Genomic DNA, 24,185 nt, shown 5'->3' on the forward strand with positions numbered 1-24,185 from the left:
CCATTTTCTATAGAGGATATTCTTTGTTTACTTATCTTTTATTTCTTACATTTAGGCCTTACTTATTAGGCAGCATCTGAACCCAGGACTGTCAGGGTTTACTGTAGGACTCAAATGCAAAGCACGTGAGGTAAGTGAAAAAATAAATTTGTTTAACAAAATGTGGAGAGATGGTGGACCAGATGACCAGGCTGAGCGGGTGAGTCGGCAGGAGGTAAGCAGTTGAAGCAGGCAGGTGGGCTGGAAAGTGATCAGGCAACAGGCAGCAGACCGGAACTAGGAACATGAAGAGAACAGAGTTATCACAAGTCAAGGTTTGAGTCACGAGAGCCACGGTACTGATACTGACAAGCAGTACAAACGAACGGCGATGAATGGAAATTGGAAAATGGAAAACAGGCGTGCTGCTCTGCTGCCAGGAGTGGCCACGCCCAGGTAGGTGGGACCCAGGTGTGACACCGAAGAGGAGAGAGAGAGAAGGAGCAACTGCAAATCCTGACAAGGACATCATTTAGATGGAATAAGAAATGTTTTTCTCCAAATTGGAGATAAGTGTGGTGAGTCTCTTTGCTTCACTAACATTTTTTCTGACAACTGGATTAATTGTGTTCTGTTCCCCTGACTTTGAAAGAGTCAGAGTGAAAAAACATGTACAGTTAATCCTCTGGAACGGTCTCTCTCTCTCTCTCTCTCTCTGGATTTTGTCTGCTTTAAAAAAAAAAAAAAGTTTTTAGTTTGATTAATGTTAAAGGTTAGCTACGTTGTCTTTGTTCAGGAAATGCACAGTACTATCAAAAATCCTTTTTACGTGAATCCCTTTTGATTTTGTGTCAATGTGATCATCTTGTAATTGGGCTTTTATGAATGAACGTGATTTTAAAAATCAACTCTCTCTCTCTCTCTTTCTCTCGCTACCCCCATCTGGAACCAGAGACAAGCTAGTCAATGTTTAGTTGCCTTAACATTCAATGCCTGGTAGCGGAGGTGTTAGTTCACCTGCTGAGCACTGCTTAGGTAACCTTGAGCAAGCCACCGAACACCACAAGGTGCTCCCAGGATGCTGTCACATGGCTCTCTCCACTCCACCATCTCCCCAATATTTGTATGTCTACAGGACCTTCAAGTTTGCTTGTTTTCTCCAGCGTGTATGTGTGTTTAATATATATTGAGTGTAAAAAGAATTAATAAATTCAATTATAATTGTGCTAATCTTTTACTTCATGTGAGATGTGCTGCACTAGAAATGTTATTGTGAATTTTCTGACTCTACACTATCCTTTCTGACACCTATCCTTTTTAACAGAACATCATGGCAACCTTTGCTCTACTACTTATGAGTTGTAATTAATTTCTTTTCTTGTTTCACCCGACCTTGTTTTACAGCGAAAGAGTGGCATACAATGTGGGCGTGACTCCAGATAAACACCGAGTGCGTGGGCCGACGTTGAATTTTGTGTAGAGTAATATGTGAGAGACAGTGTGTGGATTTTAGACAGACTTCTGATCTTGTTTTGAAACAAAGTCTGATAAAATTCTACTATTTCAATTAAATGTGACTAGAAATTAGCACGTGGCTGTGGAGCGTGGGCTGGCTTGTCACTGAGTACTTAAAAGCAGTGGAGAGAATGACATCTATATGTATATATTCATAGTGTGGGAAAACTAGCACGGGGTGGTGAGAGCATCTGTTCTTGGTGTAATGACATACAAACCTCCTCTAACATGCTCTCATCATTACCAGTTTTTAATTACAGACATCCTACTCAGGTTTTCTCCAAAGCTGTTGACAGTGGAGGTGGGGGTGGGGTTGCTGCGACACAAATGTATTTGGGCATACGGCACAGCTGAGATAATGTGGGGCAGGGCTGTGAGTGAAGGAGACCAACATGATCTTTTTGGTTGACGATATTGCAGACTACATGATGGTAGTGGAACCAGCTCTGGAGAAAAAAAAAGTGAAAAAGGTGTTGAATTGGAAGAGATGAAGATGCTTTCACCTCAAATGCATTATTTATTAGTCTAAAACCAACTGCATGACAAGGCTGTCTTCTCTGTCTTTCTGATGAAGACTCGTACAGAAACTCTTCATCACAGCCAACAGTGTACTGCTTCACCTGTCTTATTTCCTGTCCATCACCATTTGTTAACATTGATGTATTTGATGGCAACATCAATTCCCTAATGTTCTTAATGTACATGCCTGAGCAGGTAGTGGTTGATAATGTGGTAATCTCTACTAAAGTCTGTATATAATATCAAATATGTCACCATCTCTGAATGATCTGTATTATATTGATCATTGAACATTTACTCGGGTTAAAATAGCTGCAAATTAGTTTTTGTTACAGACATGAAGCGGTTTTCCAATATTGTGTATAATGTTGAAATATTTTAAAAATAAGTGAGCATGTTGCATGTAAATAGCTGTTTTTGTTTGTAGAGGATTATATTTTAATGACTTGCATTCAAAAATGACATAGTTTATGACTCATTATGTTTCATTATTTCATGATACTGATGCAAAATGAAATTGATAACAATCGACAAAACCATACATTAAAATAATGCAATTAAAAAGCTAATAAGGTGATCAATACAATTTCATTATATATATTTTTTTCCACACAGATGCACCACCTCTGACACTGAATCCATAAACAACGGCATGTGACGGCTTTGATTATTCTAAGCCGTCAATCAAGTTCCATTACTGAGACGATTATTTAGACATGACCATTTTCCACAAGATCATTCTCTGTTTTTCTTACAAGCAGATGACCAACATCCCAGCTGAAATGTCTGCATCAGTGTCATGGGGTTTGATAGACATTGAAAGACATAGCATTTTTTGTACTTTTACAGGATAAATGAGGTCATTCCTCCAGGCAAACTGATGCAGGATAACTGTACAGGCAGAGAAGGACACTAATGGATTTATCTTGGAGGATGGTGGTGGGGTCAGAATGGATATACAGTATTTGTCTTAGAGGCCTCAGTTAGAGGCTAGCATGGCCATGTAGGCATTATTGCTGTCAGCTATTGGATCAAATTTATGCAGTTGCCATTCACAGGATTGATCATGATCACACCAGAGGTACCCATAATTGAGCTGCTATATCATATCAATTGAGTAAATGCAAAACAGAAACATGAACAACCCAGAAGAGTAAACAATAAGCATGATTTTATGTTTGTATTAATAAAATATATATAAATTGTAATGATAATAATAATTTATTATTATTACTACTATTAAGCAACTAAATATTACATTAAATACAATTTTAAAATATAAATTGCCCCTTTATAATTTTATAATCAACTTATTTGTATTGACTTTAAACACATAACGTTATAATAAGACTTTTGTGTGTGTTTTCTGATTAGAGTGAAAATCTAGTGAGGCACCAATCATCTAATGTTGACAAACTGTACATGGTTCAGACCCTTTCACATGACAGTGATACCTCTCTTCACATAGCATCGTGTCTGCCAAGCAGCAGACTTGCTAGTGTGATCATTTCCTTGACCCCATCGATATCCCGTGTGTCTTGCCGTTGCCTTGAGGACAGTTAAGGAGATGCTGAGTCAGGCCTCTGTTGGAGGTGACAAATGTTTCTCCATTGATGTTGTGCTGATGATTTACAAGCCCAGTTATCCGGGGGAGGTGTGCCAGGCAGAGAGGCAGAGACTGTATATATATGTGTGTGTGTGTGTGTGTGTGTGTGTGTGTGTGTGTGTGTGTGTGTGTGTGTGTGTGTGTGTGTGTGTGTGTGTATGTGACACAGTAGAGTGATGTATTGGTGGGTAAACACATAAATATGTCCACACTTTTGTTTTAACTTGACCTTACCCAGTTTTTTGACGTGAAACTGATTAAGATTATTATCATAGCCCTTTCTGTGGATATAAATAAAAATAAAATAGTAAAGATAAACAAAGAAGCACAACTCTGTTATCCTATTCATACCGTCTATAAGAATGTTTCTCCTCAGAGGATGTTCATCTGTCTGTGAAGGTAAAAGAATAGCTTGGATCTCAAAGACTTTACATTATGCAAACTATATATATATATATATATATATATATATACAGTATATACAGTATATCTGACAGGTGAGATGTGACATTCAATCTGAGTAGTCTCAATCAACTGCATTCCTCAGGCTTTCAAAGACATACAAACATACACACACACACTCACTCCTACGGGCAATTTGGGACCGGCCAATCAACCTGAAGCGCATGCTTTTGGAGGTGGGAGGAAGCTGGAGAACCCGGAGAGAACCCACGGGGACACGGGGAGAGCATGCAAACTCTGCACAGAGCGGGACTCAAACCCAGACACGCTGTGTTGTGAGGCAACAGTGCTAACCACTGCGCCACTGTGCCACCCCTAGTATGTAATTTTTGTCAATATTTTACATTTATATCTTTTTTACATTTTGAGATCACTTTCTGATGCCAGAGTAGAGCTATGCTGAGAAGAGTGCTGAGAAGTCTATGTTAAGGAAGGGTTGACGATAATTAATTTTTCTTACACTCCCACAGACAACTAAGACAACTTCCTAAATTAGGTAAGTAGGAAAAATAATATGACAAGGTAGGCTATTATAAACGTGAAACTTTCTTATGATGAAAAGCAAATTGAAAAGGCCTTGGAGACACAAAGACATTCATTACATCACAAAGCACTCTCAATTGTTTTTATATGTATGAATAATAGAAACGCTCCATTAAAGATAGTACTCCTCAAACCTGAAGTGTGTTTAAGACAAACAAGCAGGACAGACACGTTTTTTTTAAAAAATCCAGGATTAATTGAATATAGTGATTTAACATCTGAATTCTAAGTGTCAGTGTGATATATATTGACCTGCAAATTCAAGCAATCCAAATGATAATCATAATTAAGTACCAGAAACTAAGTACCAGTTTTATCATTTAATGAGTGTTTCCCATTCAACACTTTCTGAACAAACATAGATGTAATCAAATGAGCAAGCAAACAGCTCCAACAGATTGTTTTAGCTTTGCCACATACAGTATGTTCTTACCTGCCATATGTTAGGCTAAACAACGTGTTTGTTTCTTTTTTCAGACTTTCACACACCTGCACCATGTCCAGTCCAGTTAGAACATCTGAAATTCTTCCTGAACATTCTTTTCATTTTTGTGTTTCCCTCTGGTCTTTCAGCTAACACAGCAAATATACTAATACACCTGTTTTAGAAGTGACAAGTCTCACATGACCAAACCAGCTGAAAAGAACATTCAGGAGGGACGTTGGAGAGCTGTAGAAGTTCAGCAAACTGTAGCTCCGAACTACAGAACATAAAACAAAGCTGGTGACCTGAATTTATGGTAATAAGGAAACAGAATTTTTTTTAACAACAAATAGCAAACTAGTTAAACATGGTAGTACCAAAATTACGAAATTCTCTTATGATATTCTTTAGAAAAACCCACCATGTCTAAGTATATAATAATCTTGTGGAATAAGTAAGACTATCATCCAACCATCCATTAACAGCTGGTGATTTATTTCATCCTAGTAGAATGTCAGCCGACACTGGTTGAGAGGAGGGGTGCACCCTGAAAAGGTTATAACTTCATCACCTGCTCATCTATGTAGCATGCTCCAGGACTCTGGAAAGAAAACCAGATGGACAAACAAAAAAAAGCAGGAGAAAGCATGGAGTCTTCAGGCAGAAAGACCCGACTTCTCAGTCTGTGAGGCCTCAACGCTGTATGAAGGCAGACAAATTAAGTTCTTTTTTTTGTCAACAGAAATGATTTGCATAAAAGAAAGTGCTGTCAGGGTTTAGGGCAGCGTTTGGAAATCAGAGCATTGTAATAGTTTTAGTGGACTCTGAAGAGATTAGGCGTTTGAAGTGCTTGAAGAAAATAAATGTTTAAATTTAGTTTTGTCTTGTGGCCACAAGATCTTAAAGTGCCCCAGTCGAACAGAGCTTTGTTGGGACTTTTGCCAGATCTCATGAAGCCTCTGCATAGATGATGTAAGGCCTGAATATCAGTTGTGACATTTCCTTATGAGCATATAGAAAGTGAGTTCTTTTTTACACTCCCACTCAGTATCTAATTCTATTGTATTCCCTATGTTCTCTTTTCTACCTTGTCTAACAGTATGTGGTGGGGAAAGGACATAAATCTACAAGCCCGCTTTAGGCAAGGTCTTCATAACAACTCATTTCTCATCACTTTACATAAGGTCAGCAGTTTAACTTCATAATTATGCAGTGAATGTTACCAGAGAAAGTTCCTTTTACAGGTATGACTGCCTCAGACATAACATAACATTAGCTACAACTAAATTATGTAATTAAAAAACATTTAAAATTGGTCAGTGAAAAAAAAAGGCACACAAAACTGACTCATAATGGCAGAGTCCAGACACCGGTGGTAGTAGTGAATGATGATTCACCAGGGACTGATAGCTTGATAGATTGTGAGAATAATTTGAAGAATGTGTGAAGAATGGCAGTAACTCCATGCAGAGCATGGAAGCGATGTTATTACAAGTTAGAATGCCAGCAATTAACTAAAGGGAAGAGCGAGAAACCAGAAGGAATTAAAATGTTCATAGTATGGTTACTAACTCCTGAAAAAGTGGACTATAGTACTCAGGCTATGCCAATTTCATATTTTCTAACCAAAGTTCCTCAAAGGAACCATGACAGAAGGACCAGTTTTTCTTGGTACTATGAACAAAACATACCTTTTGCCATTTTGCACTATTATGATTATTGCATCATCAATTACATCTCTGTATCTAAGGCAGAGCAGAGAACATGGTGAGTTCCCATGATGCTCATGCTGTACTCAGATCTGCCTGATACCAAATATCATGTGAATCTGTGACCCCAGAAACCTGCATTAAGCATTGGGAGTTACTTTTATCATCAGCAGTTTGATTTTCATCTAGATATGATTTCTTACTTCTCAGATACTTGAAATCGAATCAAAACATTCTGAATCTACCTTCCATTACTGACATTATGGTGCCAGAGCCACATATGCAGGTGTCATTCCCTGTCATCAACTCTTTATTTGTTCAAGAGCCAACCCTAAGGAAATTTCCTCCAAATCCTTTCCCATCAATTCAATTCAAGATATTTTAGTAACAAAAAAACAGGAGTGATTGCATAATTTTATATAACTTCTATTTTAAGAAGTTGGTTTGTTCCATCTTGCAGGTTTAATCAATGACCATTAACTATTAGCATCACCTAAATGTAGGTGAGAGAGATAATAATGACTGTACCTGCTTGTTTTTTTACTTTTTGAAATGATTCCACAAACGTGTGTTTCTTTTTTATTTTTAGAGAGCAAATGGCCAATGTTTAATGCAAGTTCAATGCTAACACAAGGGAAATGATGTGTGACGCAAAACGGTGAAAGGAAAAACAAAGGAGAGGACAGAGAAAGAGACAAGTGAAAAATATCTGGAACTTTGTGATGATTCAGCACTTCCCTTATGCTTAATTACTTCATAAATTATCTTGACAAGAAAAATTGGGGAACAGTTAACAAGCAGTCATTAGTTAGTCTCCAGTTACAATGAACAGTCATAAAGGTCAATAGCATAAGTAATTTAAATAAAATACACTATCACACACAATGACTTCTGATATGAATGCGTACACACTGTAGCTTTAACATTGCATTCAAGAGCAATTTGTCATTTTGGTGCAGGCACAGCAAAGGGTTACCTTTTAATTTACAAAAGGAAAACATGTTTTCTCCCCACTCTTGGTGGTTTTTTTGTGTGTGCCATTTTTCAACGTGTGAATATACTATAAATGCATACAGTTACACTTCTATTCATTCATTCATTCATTCATTTATTCATTCACTCACTCACCCATTCACCCATTCATTCATTCATTCATTCATTCATTCATTCAATCAATCAATCAATCAACCAATCAATTGTTCATTCATTCTTTTCAACCGCTTGTTCCGCTCATTGCGGGTTACAGGAGTTGCTGGAGCATATCACAGCTGACTTGCTGGTGAAAGGTAGGGGACACTCTAAGTGCTGTTCCATGAGGGGAAGAATTGTGCAATGTGAACTGTCTGCAATAGAAGTATAAGTTTGTTATTTTGTCAATCAACATAGAGTGATCTTACCACTCTAATAGCATTTTTTAATCTGATAAATTGCTCATTTCTTGCTTTCAACTCATCAGATCATAGGATCCAATGTAAGTTCAAATAATAAAATATTGTGACCAAAGTCTGATTTCTGTAGCATAGGCAGTCTGTGAAAACAAATCTCTTAAGCCACGTGTTTTTTCTTAATGTGTCCAAATGGAGAGTCTATGTACAGTAATTAGTGTTTGGTGTGTTTGGATGGATGAACTCATGTGAGTTTTATTTTATATCTACATGTACAATCCCCAAAACTAAAGCCAAAAGAGTGTGGAGGCCATGGTGATGTTTGACAGCTATCACCATCAAAAAGTGCTCTCCTTTTGTGCCTCTCATCTCTCAGGGGCATACAAAGGCTCTGAAAACCCACACAGGATACTACCAGATGAAACATGTACAGGCAACCAGATGGATGTACTGTCATACCATAAGTTACACATAAAAATATGTATTTTGTACTGTCAGTATGACAAAACCTAAATTTAGCGACATCTTTTGGGCAAATATGCATTATGCATAACACTGTAGAAGCGAAATTCAACATCTTTTGTTTCTGTAACTCCCAACCTACTTCACTATGTGTATATTTGACATTTTTGCTTATGAAATAGTTCTCAACTCTCTGTAAGTCTGTCCCAAATGCCAGCTTGTCAGGCTTTTTAATTTTAAGAAAATTAAAATGTAGTCGGATCTGATCCACAAATCAGTAATGGATGTAGTTACAGTGACTTACGTGCCTCAGCAGCATTTTTGATATTACTGGGTGTGTGCGTAGCGTGCAAGCGATTGAGTTATTGAGAGAGAGCTGGAGAGAGTGATGGGGACTGGAGCAGACGAAAAGGTTAGCAGTGAAGTTGTCCATTCAGCAGAAAATTTTACTTACAAGCCTTGTATCATACAAGTACAGCTGGTCCTCCAGCAGATCAAAAATGTAGCCCTCTCTTCCCTCCATTCTAACTTCAAGATTCTGATAGACTGTTTAGACAGATGGTGCATCTTACATCCTGAAACCATCCACTAAGTTGAGCTGATTTGGGTGACACCATCAGATTTTGGGCCTCATTGCATTGATGCATGTTTTCCATTCAAACTCCAAACTTAAATGACCATCTTTGCTGTGAGCGTGGTTGAAATGTGTCCAAATTGGGTTCTACTGAAAAGTGTCAATCAAAATGAATCTACTACACAAGTGAGGTACCATTATATGCTATGTTATAAAATGTCAGAAAAGTTATTCCTTTTATAATGCTGTCATTTACATTGTGTCTGTCTGTATGTCATACTTTGTGCGTCTGCTGTGTATATCTGCACAGTCATCCAAATATGACTCACTCCCTGCAGCAAATCTTATTATTCGCTACTGATTTGCCTACGATGTATGTGACCTGCTGCTGCTTGCCGTTGCTGACTTGCTACTGCAGGATATACAGTATGTAGGCAAAGTGCTCATTGGCATCTTTTCAACTGATGTAACCAGTGATTAATTTGACTTTTTGGGATTTCTCACATAGGAATTTGTAGCGAGTGGTAAGCAAGGAGCCATATGGCATCCAGGTTGTCTTGTTTACTGATGGAGCTTGTGAGTTGTTTACTCTTCATATTGGATGGCTGCAACAACATTGTCTGGATCTGTACACAACACAAATGTGGTGTGGATGTTATTTAAACATTAGTGCAGGTTGTACATTCATTAAGATATTACATAATTAGTAATCTCCCAGAAAACAACAAAACTTATAGACGTTTTTTGATTAAATGTTGAATGAACTGTGTGTGTGTGTGTGTGTATGTATATATATATATATATATATATATATATATATATATATATATATATATATATATATATATATATATATATATAAACTTATACTTATATAAAACTTTTTACCTCCAGGACATTCCTAACAAACTCCTCCTTCAAGATAACTCCTACTCCATTTCTCTTCCTATCTACACCATGATAGAACAACTTGAACCCTGCTCCTAATTGTCTTCCTTCCTCCTCTGCATCATGTCAACCAACTCTACCTTTTCCTGTCATAGTTCCAACATTCAACGTCCCTACTCTCAGTCCCATACTCTTGGCGTTCCTCTTCTCTCTCCTCCTACGAACACACTGTCCTCCTCTCCTTCTTCGACCAACAGTAGTCCAATTTTCACCGGCACCCTGTAGGCGAACAGCACCGATGGTGGTCTTTGTTAACCCGGGCCTCGACCGATCCGGTATAGAAGTCATTGATTTGATTCACATACAAGTAAACCTTGGTTTTCGAATGCTTTAGACATCGAACAAATCGGAATTCGACCAAAAAATTTGGAATTTTTTTGTCTTAAAAATCAAACAAAATAACAAACGCAGTAACATCCATCCTCCTCCTCTTCTCCCTCTCCAATGTTCATGTATGCCAACTTGTTACAATACCAGACTTGCTCATCCGGGAATCTGCATGGCGAATGATAAGCAGAACAAAATAAGTTTTTCTCTTCTTTATTGAACCGCAGCCCGCTACGCTCACCTGAACACTCAATTGAACACAGGCACATTACGCATGTCGCACTCAATAGAACAAGTGCATTATATTTACATGTAACCACCCCCGGGTATAACAGGAAGTCCCAAAATAAGAGCGTCAAAGGATCGTACAACTGCTAACCACCACAAAGGTAAATATTCTTATCTTTATTGTTCTTATGCATTAACTGTAATGTGCTTTTTATTTCAGTTTACTGTATTCAATAACTTTTCACTTAATTTGAGTTCCATTGCCTATGGTACGAGTTACGGCACCGTAAACTTCTGTCCAAAAGACGACGATAACTCGTACCTTGAGCTAACCTGATTACATCAATGTTTTTTTTTTCTTTCTTTCTTTCTCATGTTAGCTTATTTCTTTTACATTTCTTTGCTAGGGTTCCTTATTATACAATTTGATTTATAAATGTCATTATGAAATAACATATAGTACGCGGATACAGCGGCAGAAAATGGATGGATATTATGTTAAAAAAAGGTAGTTTTCCAGCGTCTTGGAACATATTAAGACCATTTATATTATTTGTAATGGGAAAAATGTATTTGACGGGGCTTGAGGCTACAGATATTGTTCCAGGAATCTGCTGGAGCCACTCTTCCAGTTTGGGGGTCATTGCCCCAAGCGCTCCTACTACCCCGGGGACCACTTAACCTGGATCTTCCACATCTGTTCCAGCTGTTCTGTCAACCCTTGATAGTTCTCAGTCTTTTCATGTTCTTTCTTCCTGATGTTGGCGTCAGATGGAATCACCACACCTATCAACACTGATCTCTTCTACTTTTTTAAAGATATGTATATACTGTATATAATATTTAGTGGGTACAGGCCCGTGAACCAGCGACCCTCCAGTCCCCAGCCCAAGACATAGTACTACTGCCGCCCCCAAGTTGATTAGAACATGGAACTATGTGTTTAAATATTTTTATATAATGTATTTTACATCAATGTTTTAAGCTACAGAAAAGATGTGGAATTCTAAAGGAATATTGGTCAATAATTCAACAAAATATTCATTTTTATGACAAAAAACAAATTAAGGTATCAAATATTCAACACAAGCAACTGTACTGAAACTCTGGAGAAATTAATTCTGCCTGCAATGTGCTCTCAGATTTTCTTACCTCTGCATTAGAGCTTTTAATGATCCACACTTCCCCTTCACAAACATATACCCAGATGTCTTTATCCATTTATAAAATGTTCTTTATTTATTACATTCTGCTTCAAAGTGGTGATTATTGTAATTGTCAACGTTTGTGTGTTTGTCCGTCCGTCCGTCCATCCGTCCGTCCGTCTGTCCATTAGTTAGTCCACCACATATCTTTGCAACCATTGCTGATAGAAAGATGAAACAAAAAGTACATTATTCGGGCAACAAAGGGGATGAAAATGCGATGATGACCTTTGAGGAACTTTTGTACACTCAGGAACTGGATAAGATAGAAAGACGAGGGAGAAGGCCAGTGTGAGTAAGACCGTAGATCAAAGCACTCACCTGTCACCAATAAAGGTTCCTCTGATCAACCCTAAATAAAGTTCAGCTGTTCTACTAGGTTTTTCCTGACATACATATATTTGTAGCCACATCTTCCAGCTCAAACCATGGTCCACAGAGAGCTTCCAAAGTGTCAGAGGGATCTTATTATTCAGTGACATCAATCAAGGGAAGGCTATAAAAGAATTTCCAAAGAATTAAATATAGCATGGAACACGGTGAAAACCACCACATCAAATTTAGAAAGTATGGCACAACAGTGACATTACCATGAACAGGACGTCCGTCCAAAATTGATGATAAGATGACAAGAAAAGTAATCAGAGAGGCTACCAAGAGGCTGACAGCTACTCTGAATGGAGTTGCAGAAATGTCTGGCAAGTACTGGCTGTATAGTGCGTGTGACAAAAATCTCCTGTATTCTCCATATTTGTGGGCTATGGGGTAGGGTGGCAAGGCAGAATCCTTATCTAACAAAGAAAAATGTCCGAGCCTAGCTGAATTTTGTGATATGGTCTGATGAAACCAAGGTTGAACTTTTTGGACATAATTCTACAAGGTATGTTTGGCAAAAAAACAACACAGCACATCACCAAAAGCAGTATCAATACTGTGTTTGTACAGTATATATACTGTATAAACCCACAAAATTGACAAAAATAGTCCAATGCCCAAGGCAACACCAGATTTGTCCTTAGGAAGAAAAGAGTAAATTATGGATGTAGGGAGGTACAAATTGAGTGCTTGGTTTAGTTGGAGTTAATGTAGCCTGCAGATTCACTCAACTAAAAGGTCTGGATGCATGTGGAATTATTAATTATGGACACAAACACAGACAAAAGTCCATTACAGCCAATCAAATCTTTTATTTCATCACAGTATACACTTCTTGACGAGTCCTATAGAAATCTAAAACACATTTTTTGGCTTCTTCCATTTTCATCACAGAATAAACTTTTGCAACAAATACTTCTATTTGTCATCATTTTATTCTTTCTATTTCATGTAATTTCAATTCTTTGTATTTCATATATCATACAGTGACGTGTTTCGTTTTAATAGTTCTCATTATGAGAACTATTAAAACAAAGTTCGTCTGGAGTTCGTTCAGGTGGCATTGTAGAGTCCACACTCCCATCAGTACCGATCTAAATGAGAAACTGCTAAAGCTACAACACTATTTTTCATTCACATAGAAAAATGAGTGATAATATGAACAATCAATCAATCAATCAATCAATTAATCAATCAATTAATCAATCAATCAGCTTTTTTTTAATGTAGCATTTAATCACAACATCAGACATATCACAGCACTTTAAGAGACAGAAAAGCAACAGAACCCTCCAGAGCAAGCATAAGCGACAGTGGCGGGGAAACTCCCTCATTGAGGAAGAAACTCCAGGCAGGACCCAGACTATGGAGAGCAGTCATCCGCCTTGACTGGTTGGGGGAAAAAGAAATAAATTGGGGATAGAGACAGGGCAAGGAAAAGAGAGAAAGACGGAGAGAGAGAGTGGCAGATAGGGCAGATTGAATTTCCAGTCCAGATTGTGCTGTTGTTGCTGAAGTGGGGGTGGGATTTCCAGGCCTTTGGATTTCCTGTCTTCCATGCTTGTTCCCCACCTGTCCATCAGAAGCACAAGACAGCGGCAGTATCTTGCAAACAAAAATTATATGATTTAATTTTAGTAGCAAATTAGAAAAGCAAAGAAAGATAAATGGGCAGAAGCTCCAAAGTAACTCCCTTTAACGGGAGAGACAGAGAAAAGTACCCTCAGCAACCTAGGCTTATAGCAGCTACTATTGAATATGCTAAAGATGTCTGCCCCCCGGACCGAGGCTGGTGGCCCGGGCCTTGCTGTGGAGGTGTGTCTGAGATACAGTATATCACAAATAGGTGAAGAGAAAACCAAATGCTTTTTTTCTGCTTTTTCAAGCATCTGAGTTTGATATACAGTATTTTTGAGCGCCACCTCATTTGCATTATGTTAACAGTTATATAAAGTCACCGTTCGCATCGTTCCCCTGTGCCATCTTTTGCCGAGAAGAAATATGCAAGGAAGAGGACAGAAGGTGGGTTCATGAGTGACGCGCTGCTTTTGGCTGACCTTCAAGTGTTGTATTGTGGTTGTTTCATTCCAATGTGTGAAAATATTGTGGGTGTAGTTGGAGGATTGTTTTCATTTTTGAAGGGAAGTTTACTTTGAAAGAGACAAATGCCCTTAAGAATAAACCTAGTATTAGATGTGTTATTATTTTATGTACATAACTTTTGTTATTCTTTTTATTTTCTTGTTTTCACATAATCAAGAAAAAAAATGAATTCTTGGTCACGAAAGAAGTAGTTCCTCCAAATTATAAAAAAATCCAATATTATGTTGTTTAGTTTAAAAACCTGACATGACATGTTTAAAATCATTTCGTCACATGATGAAATAATTTCTTTAACAAGATTATTTCATTATCTAGGGGTACAGAATTCTATCACTAGTTATTCTCCATCTGATCTGCACCTCCCTATGAGCGACTATAGTGAAGCACCTCTTGGAGTAAGGACTCAAAGATGCCTCAATGCTTGTATTGTAGGAAGGATGTATGCTGCCTCTGGCTTTACACAAACAGAATCATCCTGCAGGTTCAGGATGATAAACCAGTGACCCATTACTCAAAAACTTAAAAAAAAACAAAAACTTTTAAAGTAATGACAACTGAGACATCTCTTTGAAATATAAGATAAACTACAGTATTGCCATTCACTGATGATAACAATCATACATTATCTTATATTATAATCATATGGGAAGGGAATTTTAATTGCTTGCAACATTTTTTTTTAAATTTTAGAGATTGCGTTATTTGAAATGACAAATATTAATATTTATGACAAGATTTCTCCAGGACAATGCCAGCAGTCAGTTGCGGACAATTTGGTGATTCTAAGCCCTAACTGTAAGTAGAAAAACATATCTAGCTTGGACTGATCAGGATCAGCTGAATTAACTTGTGATGACAGACTCAAAAATAGCTCATCCCAATTAATTATGCGCCAGGGGTAACATGTATAATTTCAATCTCCATTTCCACTGATATTACATATGGCTGCCATGAACACCATACAAATTTCATTTTATTTTTTATTTTATATACTGTTGTGATCCCTGACGAGAAATAAAGAATGCACACTGTAATATGTTTGTCACCAATCAATCACACGCATTAGTGTGTACGGGCCCCTGTAATACACACAAACCACACACAGGGGGGCCTGTAAGCATGCAATGGGAGGTAAAGTGGCAAGCAGCCTCTTTTTGGAGTGCCCAGATGAGAAACTTGTACGTGGGATGGCACCTTGCTCAAGTGCTCCACAGGTGAGCTGACACCTCCCACTGCCAGCTCACAATCTGGGTGTTTTTGGGTGGGATCGGGAATCGAACTGCTGATCTTGGTACATTGGACCACCCGCTCTACCGCCCACTCTACCACTGAGCCACTGCTGCCCCAAATGCTTAATCTTTGTTCATTGATATTGTACTGCTATACTTTTGTGTCAAATAGACTTTTGTTATTTAAATTACTGAATAGATTTAGTACTAATCTGAGTAATCTCTCATATTTATTTTAGTTATTCAGTCGCAAAACCACAAGCAGCAGTGATAAACATCATCTGTTCATTCTTTTTCGCATGAACACAGCTGCAGATTTCCAAACACGGATATGACATAAACACATCACCTAGCGACAGTGTATAATTGCTGTGCACACATCGGAAGACTTTAGATAATCTTCTGCTATCTCCTGGAGTATATAATTGGGGAAACAAATAAATCAATCACAAACAGAAGATGTCGATGTTTCCTATTCATCTAATTTTACTCATCAGCCCAGTCATAAGAACGTCTGTCATTAAGTACCATTTGTCTTGAGGATAGCATTTAGTTAAGTGCAAATCATGCACAGATTGTTCTCTGTTTAGAATCCAGGAGATAAGCAAGGGAACAATTGCCTCATCAGGTGCACTAAATTTTCTTTTTTCCCTGTGGGATAACATGCAAGGAGATGGATGGGTGGGAAGATGGAATTGATGACAGAGTGGATTGAGTCTGGTTGGACAGCAGTAGGATGGTTAACAGCCTGCTGCTTCTCCTTCTCTACAGTTGGTAGCTGCACGTGTGATCAGCAAATAAAAAAGAAACACTAACACAGTTTCGTTGCAGCCATTTTCAAAGGCTGGTGAGACTGAATAAACCATACCATGAAATTTGATTCTATAGCTTAGAGCTTTATAAAGTCAACCAAGCTTTCCTCACTAGCCTGGTGACTGTGCAACCTCCTGCACAGCAGCATTACCACAAACATCACCCTATATTTTAAAAATCTTTTTTGCACAAAGTGATAATACAGCTGCTTTAATCACTTATTGGATCCATCATTTAACTTAGGAAACTTAGCTCCATGCATTTCTTTAATATTCCTGTCAGCAGTTAAAGGTACTGAGGTTTCATATTAAAGATTTCATCTGAAGCGATTGCGCAATGAACCTCAGAAGAACAATTTCCTTCTTTAGACCAAATCTAATATATGACAGTTTGGCTGGCATAGCCTCTGTGATAAGGCTGTCTTTTGCAGAAAAACTCACTGTGAACATGTTTTATTCTGTTATAGAATGAGACTGACTGACTTTAGTACGTCCCACTTCAAAGCGGTGATGTGTTGTAATTGTCAGTGTTCGCCTGTTCATTCGTTAGTATGTCCACCAAATATCTTCACAGCCGTTGCAGATAGAAAGATGAAATGAAAAGGAGATTACTTAGGCGGTAAAGGGGATGAAAATGAGATGATGACCTTGACCTTGAGAAAACTAGGTCAAGGTCAAATTTCAACTTTTGTACTCTCAGGAATTGGATAAGATAGAAAGAAGAGTGAGAAGGCCAAATGTGAGTAAGATCATAGATCAAAGCTTTGATATCAGAGGCAGATTTGTGATTAGAATAGATATTTTAATTACAAACTTTACAAAATACATTCATGTTGAAACACAAAAATCAGTTCTGCAGTTGAAGAAGACAACAAATTAAACCAGATCCCAAGGTCAACAATAAACAAAGACTCAACTTCTTTCATAGAAAGTGCACTTACGTGTGAAGGTTTATCACCAACTGGAAAATCACCACCATCTGCCCCACCGGCACCACACCACTGGCAATCAGGGCGTTTAAAGGCCATGCCCTAATTACAAGAGGGCTCAGCTGCAGGTACCCTCCACAGCAGGTGGAGGAGAGAGGAGGCGTAACTTTCAGGGGCAGTGGAGAAACACAAACCTGCAGCACTAGGGCAATAACAAAACATCATCCCACCCATTAAGCTTGTGATTTTGTTGTGCTGGCATTAGAAGAGGGTTGATGGTCTTAACAGAAATACACCGCTGTGTGTTTTTAAAACTCCAAGACCATCACTATGGGTAATTTTGGGGGGAATTTACAGTAAAACAGAGTGAAGGGAAACCCATGGGAAGATGTTATGGGATGATTTGAAAAAAGCTAATTTAATTTTAATCAAGACCAGTGATGAGTCTGAGTGCCTGAGGAAGGAAGGATCTGTTAATGGTTGCAGTTTCAGAGCAGTTTGATGGACTGTGCACACAAGGTGAAACAGCCACTGGGTATTTGCTAATTAAATTTCACTGTCATGAAAAATAAAGAAATAAAAATGGCAACATTTGACATTGATGCAGTAACTAATTATATGCATAACAGCCATCATATGCTGCTACAGATCAATGTTCCAAATGTGAACACTGGTACTGATGTTATGACCAAACTAATTCTTGTTTTGATGTCATGAATGCCTCAATGCACTTGTTGTAAATACAGATAATATGAACAAATACAATTCTTGAGCAAAGAATAAAAATGAAAATTCACAATTAAGTGTTAAAAGTAAAGATGCAAAAGAAGGAAGGATTTGAAGTTTATCTTTAAGTTAAAGTTCCAAAGTAGGCAGCTGCAAAAAAACAGCAGAGAAAAAAAACTGAAAAAAATGTATTACAGTCAGGGAGCAAGAGAGAGAGAAAAAGAACTGCTTATTCAACATGGAAAGTAAAATATGTACCACCACTTTGTTGCCTGGAAAGATACCGGAGTTTCTCCTTGCTTTGTGTGGTGTGTTGTGAAACTATCATGGAAGTTACGCTCTCAATACATTTCTGGTGGTTTCGGCTGGCCATGATTCACAACGCAGTCTGCTGTTGAACTGACATCTGCAAATGCAAATGCTGAAAAAAAGTACCTACTGTTCATAGTTTATTATTTTATTTTGTTAGACAGGTGAACTTATTAACATGTAACGCATATCACTTAAAATAATCTTTAACATGCTTGCTCCTTTTCAATCCTGCAATGCTATGGCATTCACTACTGCTCCTACTAAACCTTGCTTTTAACACATGCATCACATTTACATTTAAAGTTATTGTGACATTTTTAATGGCCTAAAAGTAACAGTAATGGAATTTTGTACTTGTAAATTAATAAAAACAAAACAAAACAAATGTTGTTGATTTAGTAATTCTAAATCAAGAAAAAGTTTTTTTTCTTTTTTTGTGTGATAAAAGCGGCACAGTGACGCAGTGGGTAGCACCGTCGCTGCACAGCAGGGAGGTTCCGGGTTTGCGTCCCACTCTGAGTGAAAGGCCTGATATATACCAGCTAGTCAATCATCAGTACAGGGAGTTGCATCTCATTATGTCATGTAGATGGCAACAACAGGATAGAGGTATGAAAAGGTATTAAATATTTTTTTCAAGTTTCTAATATGCCATTAATGAATGAATGGCATAGAATAAAAGTACTGTACTGCTAAATTTGAGGTAAATAGGTTAAATAGCTTTTGTGTACAGCATCGTAAAAATACACCATCATGTTGGGTATATTTCTGTATTTATTTCCTTTCATTAATACCATTGCCATCAAACATGGGGACAATACTGTATAAAGCTTAAATGAACTGATCTATTTCCAAGGGTACACTCATTTAAAATTGATGCTACTAATTGTTGCAGTATATAGTCATGTGTAGCGTTTGTTATCATAAAACGCTGGTGTACATTAACGCTGAGAAAATATTTCCTATTAACACAATCTTCTTCATTAACTGAAGTAGCGCTGACAGCACAATGTGAGCCACCACATTAGGAAACACTGCAAAAAATAATGTAATTACTGATCCCATTCTGAGGTCACAGCACAATGCCATTACCAGGATATAATTTAAAATATTGTCATTATCTTCAACTGACTGGTTTCTACATCAGTCGGTCAAAACTTCAAATCCATCCGAGTTCATGCAAGGGCAAGCTGCTAAAATGTGCATTACAGTGATACAAATAGAATTTGCTGTATTCCTAAGGTACCCATGATTAAAGATGACACTTTGCTTGCTTTAGATATTCATAGCAGAAGAATGTCATTTAGATCAGAGCAGTGCAATGAAATCTTGGGTAGTCATCGGGGAATGGTGGCACATTTTATTCGGATCACTCTCCATATGTGAGGACCTGTACATCAATGTTATTTCAGCATTGAGAAAACAGCTGCTTCAGTCTCAGAAGGAGAGATTAGATGAGGAACAATTGAAATTTTGTGAAAGGAAACCCTCAAAGGAAAGAGTTGTGTTCATATGTTACCTGTCTTCATAAAGTTGAAACTCTCAGTGTTAAAGAATTAATGTTCCCATTAGCATTGCTTTCTAGAGTGTCCCCAGGCATTATTTCCTCACCTGACACGGGTATCAACACTAGATATTTATACGTTCACTTAAGTTGCAATTAAGCAAATCCTAATTATTTGAGATCATAGGACTTCTTATTCCAATAAGAGGGAACAGGAACAGGTGCCACAAAGATAAGTGTTAGATCCCATCATACTTTAAAAGACACTCAGGCAAAAGACTTAAAATCGAAAATGTGGGTGGATCATGAGGGTCCAGAGCCTTTGAGGTTAAATTACACCATTAATTCCACAAGAAACATTAAGGCAGTAATATCTAAAGGGAGCCACTTGACTGCAATACTTGACTGTGTACTGAGATATGTGGTTTTCAGGGACAATTTTCTGCCTGAATATGTTTTGAAGTGAATTAACACCTGCAGAAGGATGTTTACATCAAACGGCTTAAAGGAAAATGCTCTCCATTTTGAAATTGTCTCTTCTCAGATGAGATCACTGCACACATTAAATTACTAAGGCTTTATGAAATGCAGATTTTCCCCTGACTGCAGAACATTTCCCCACTCATATGCAGTTACATTATGTTTTTCACCTACAATGTTGTGGGTAGAAACAGATATTTTCTGTCAGCTTAAATGTTAATGCTACCAGTCAAGTTATCCAAAGCCCGCATTTGACATCAGATGTGTTGTTTATGGTTTGCATAGCCATAAGAAACAACATCAGTGGAGTCAACCAAGAGTTGCAACATTTTTACACAGGCTGTGCTCATCTTTATGATGCTGCGCCATATTAAATGTTTGCATAACTGATTCTCTGAATGAATGCGCATCTGTGATCCATCCTTGTTAAAAACCATAACGAGACAAGCAGATAGCAGTAGTGAAAACTGGTTTTCATGAAACACATGCATAACAAATGCACTGCACTGCATATAACTTGCACACATTCAGTGAGGCCAAGATGCCATTTCACACATGCTTGCTAAGACACATACTAGAACACATCGGGCCCCTGATGTCATTTTCATAAATCATTTTAGTCCAGGTCTGGATTTAAGAGTTTAGCAGATTCTAAAATCCATTTTGATTCCCACAGTGGCTCAGGGTAATAAATCATTAAGCAAGCTCCCTTATGCATCCTCTTGAAGAGCGGTGAACGCTGCCTCATAAATCTCCCGTGACTTTGCCATCCTCCTCTCCTCGGTCTGAGGTAAAAACAAATCCGTACCCATCCTCTTTGTGCCATGATTCACCCCGACACTTTCAGCTTTTTAATGTCTGAAGAGACTGTGCTTTAGGATGATAGACACAAGATCACAACCCATGTAACAGTTTTTATGGACACTACATTGTGCCCCTTCCTTTGACTCATGTCTTATGCCTTCCGCATACAGTAAGCCTTTGAAGATTTGAGAGCAATGCAGCACTCAAGAATGTGGCACTTTCATGCACGTGATCAGGTGAGTGTAAAAAACAGTGCAAATGATGTTTATATTAAGATTTTACTGCATCAAAATTCACATGGTGGGCAACTTTAAAATGGTAAATGCAGTATGTGACCGGACCTGCACATCTGGCTACAGTCACACTGCAAGCCTTCACGCACAGTTACGATATTTTCCTTACATCACGTTTAATTTGGCAACTGGAGGTAGCCATTGTGTCATGGTTACTATTTTATTAATAATTAACATAAATTGCTGTTATTTGATGGAGAAAACACTAAAGACACATGAATTCCAGTCTGACAGTTCAGACTGAAGTCACACTGACAAAAATCATACCTGTGTCTGACTTAGAAGCACATATGGAAGTAGCCTAAACCGGATTTGGAACTTATCAAATCCACATGGAAAATGGTCATATTTTAGCAAAAACCTGGCCAACATCTGGCAATCTGTGCGAACATGGCCTTTGACTTAGTCAGGACCAGTCAAATAATGACATTTTAATGGCGATGTAAAACCTCAACCAGTTTGATGATTTATGTTTATATTCCAACTGTGTGTATAATATGAATTTAAACCAACCCTGAATCTGTTTAAATATGGAGCTGAGCTGAATAAAATGCTGCTGCCGAAGGGGATCACTCGCAACCGTTAGATGTCATATCCCACAATCTTAAGTGATAATTACAATTGTTTACAAAATTGTATTTATCTGCTTTTAGATTTTATATAAATCTTCACAAAACAATAAAAACAAGGCAGTCAGAGACTTGAACATCCCGCGAAGGGTAGGTCAGGGTACCCTGAAAGTCGGACCTGACAAGTACATAGCTTTGATCTTTCAGGGTAGGTCAAAGCTATGCGCTGGCTTTGACCATAGATCAAAGCTAGTGCACAGGTACATCGAAGCACTAGCTTTGATCTATGGTCTTACACTGGCCTTGTCCCTCGTCTTTCTTTCTTATCTGGTTCCTGAGAGTACAAAAGTTGAAGTTTGACCTTGACCTAGTTTTCTCAAGTTTATCATCTCATTTTCATCCCCTTTGCTGCCCGATTAATCTGCTTTTTCATTCATCTTTCTATATGCAATGGTTTGGTTGAAGATATTTGTTGGACATACTAACGGATGGATGGACGGACAGACGGACACATGAACATTGACAATTACAATACATCACTGCTTTGAAGTGGGGTGTAAAAACCTGTCTTGGTCCAAGTGATTCCAACCAGTGTCTGGGTTTGACTCAGTATCAATGGTGAACAAGATCTAATTCCCTCACAGCACTTGCACTTTAAACTTCTACACCAATATATTGAAGAAGAAAATTTTTGCAGCAGAACTATTGCCTGTTTTTCTCAAATAGATTCATAGCATCTCACAGCCATGGAGGAAAATAATTAGTGTAACACCCACTTATAAATTTTGGCAGATTAAAGGGTGATTACTTTTTAGCTTTTGATTCCTTTCAAAAATGGAGTGCCTAATTGATCTTGTTCGTCCTGTTATGTCATATTGGTAGCTATGTTTCAGATGTTTCTGAATACGTTACACCCCATCTTTCAGATGACTTTGTTTTTGAGAGACTCTTATGTCACTTCATTATTTATCTATTTATTTATTTATTTAATGTGTGCAGGGCTTTTAAACTTAATCTAAGCTCTTCAGAATCAAAAAAGAAGGTTAACATGTGAGACAAATGTGTCGTGTGAGTAGATTTCATTGGACTAACTGGGCACCTAGTTTAAACAGGATCCACCAGTCCTTAATGCTTGAGCAGAACATAATCGTCAGACAAATGAAGATCAGTGTTACCCTACCACCTTGGACAGGGGGCGCCATTAAGTTCAGGTGGACATGAGATATCCACACCTTGGATATCTCATGTCTCTTGGTTCTATCTATATTCTTGAGCAAACCATGTGTCCATTCAGAACACCAGAGGAATTCAAATCATAGCATATACTACTAACACTTGTTAGTAGTAACTTTGTCTAAGTAGAAGTCAAAGTTCTACTTAGTTTGCTTTCTGTATCGGAGTTGTCACAGAGGAAAGTCTCTCACTGCCTCCATATATTAGTCATGTTCCACAATGTCTTATACCTTGTTCAGAATTGCATATATGACCAGAGGGATTGGAGGTGACACTCCTGAATGGTCTGTCTACCTTAATTTACCTACCCATGAACCACCATGGAATAATCACCCATGCAGTTTAGTTTGAGCTCCGACCTGGCTTCCACTGCAAGTATGTAATATTTATTAATATGTCTAAATTAATTAATATAAATAATGTCAAAATAAATTAAATACTTTATTCAAATATTATAGAAATTGTGATTGGTAGATCAGGATAGATATTCTGCTGCTGTCTTCTGTTACTTTTAAAAAGAGTTAACAGATGCCAGCAGTATAGCTTGGATGAACGACTTGGCAGAAGGCCCTTCTACACGACATAGTATTTGAAATTCAATACATGTATCAGCTGCATATAGTGTTGATTTTGACCACTGCAGTCATTGCAACAGATGTCGGCAGCAACATGTCTTTTTACTCTGTTAATGCTATTATTAACTCAGGCAGTGCTTTCTATCCATGACATATGGAGATAAATCTTCTTCCTCCTCACATGCAGTTGCCTCCTCAGCTGAACAGCCTTGTCTAGTTGGCTGTCACCAGTAAACACCAATTCATCTTTATACTTAAAGGGGTCCTATTATGAAATTTTTTTTTCTGGTCTCTACATGCTGCATATAAAGTGGTCCTCATTTAACCCTACCAACTCCTAGAATGTGGAAAACAA

At 37.9% G+C, this 24,185-nt stretch overlaps 1 long non-coding RNA gene across 1 annotated transcript in view; it reads right to left on the reverse strand.

Annotated features, from left to right (window-relative positions):
* Positions 1 to 13,063: 13,063 nt before the first annotated feature.
* Positions 13,064 to 24,185, reverse strand: part of LOC137608080 (uncharacterized) — a 56,675-nt gene continuing 45,553 nt past the window's right edge. The window contains exon 4 of the long non-coding RNA XR_011038149.1: positions 13,064 to 13,866. This is a non-coding gene — a long non-coding RNA (uncharacterized lncRNA). The remainder of the gene's footprint in view (positions 13,867 to 24,185) is intronic.

This window comes from Antennarius striatus, chromosome 15 (genome assembly GCF_040054535.1).
Source record: "Antennarius striatus isolate MH-2024 chromosome 15, ASM4005453v1, whole genome shotgun sequence".
Classification (NCBI taxonomy): Eukaryota; Metazoa; Chordata; class Actinopteri; order Lophiiformes; family Antennariidae; genus Antennarius; species Antennarius striatus.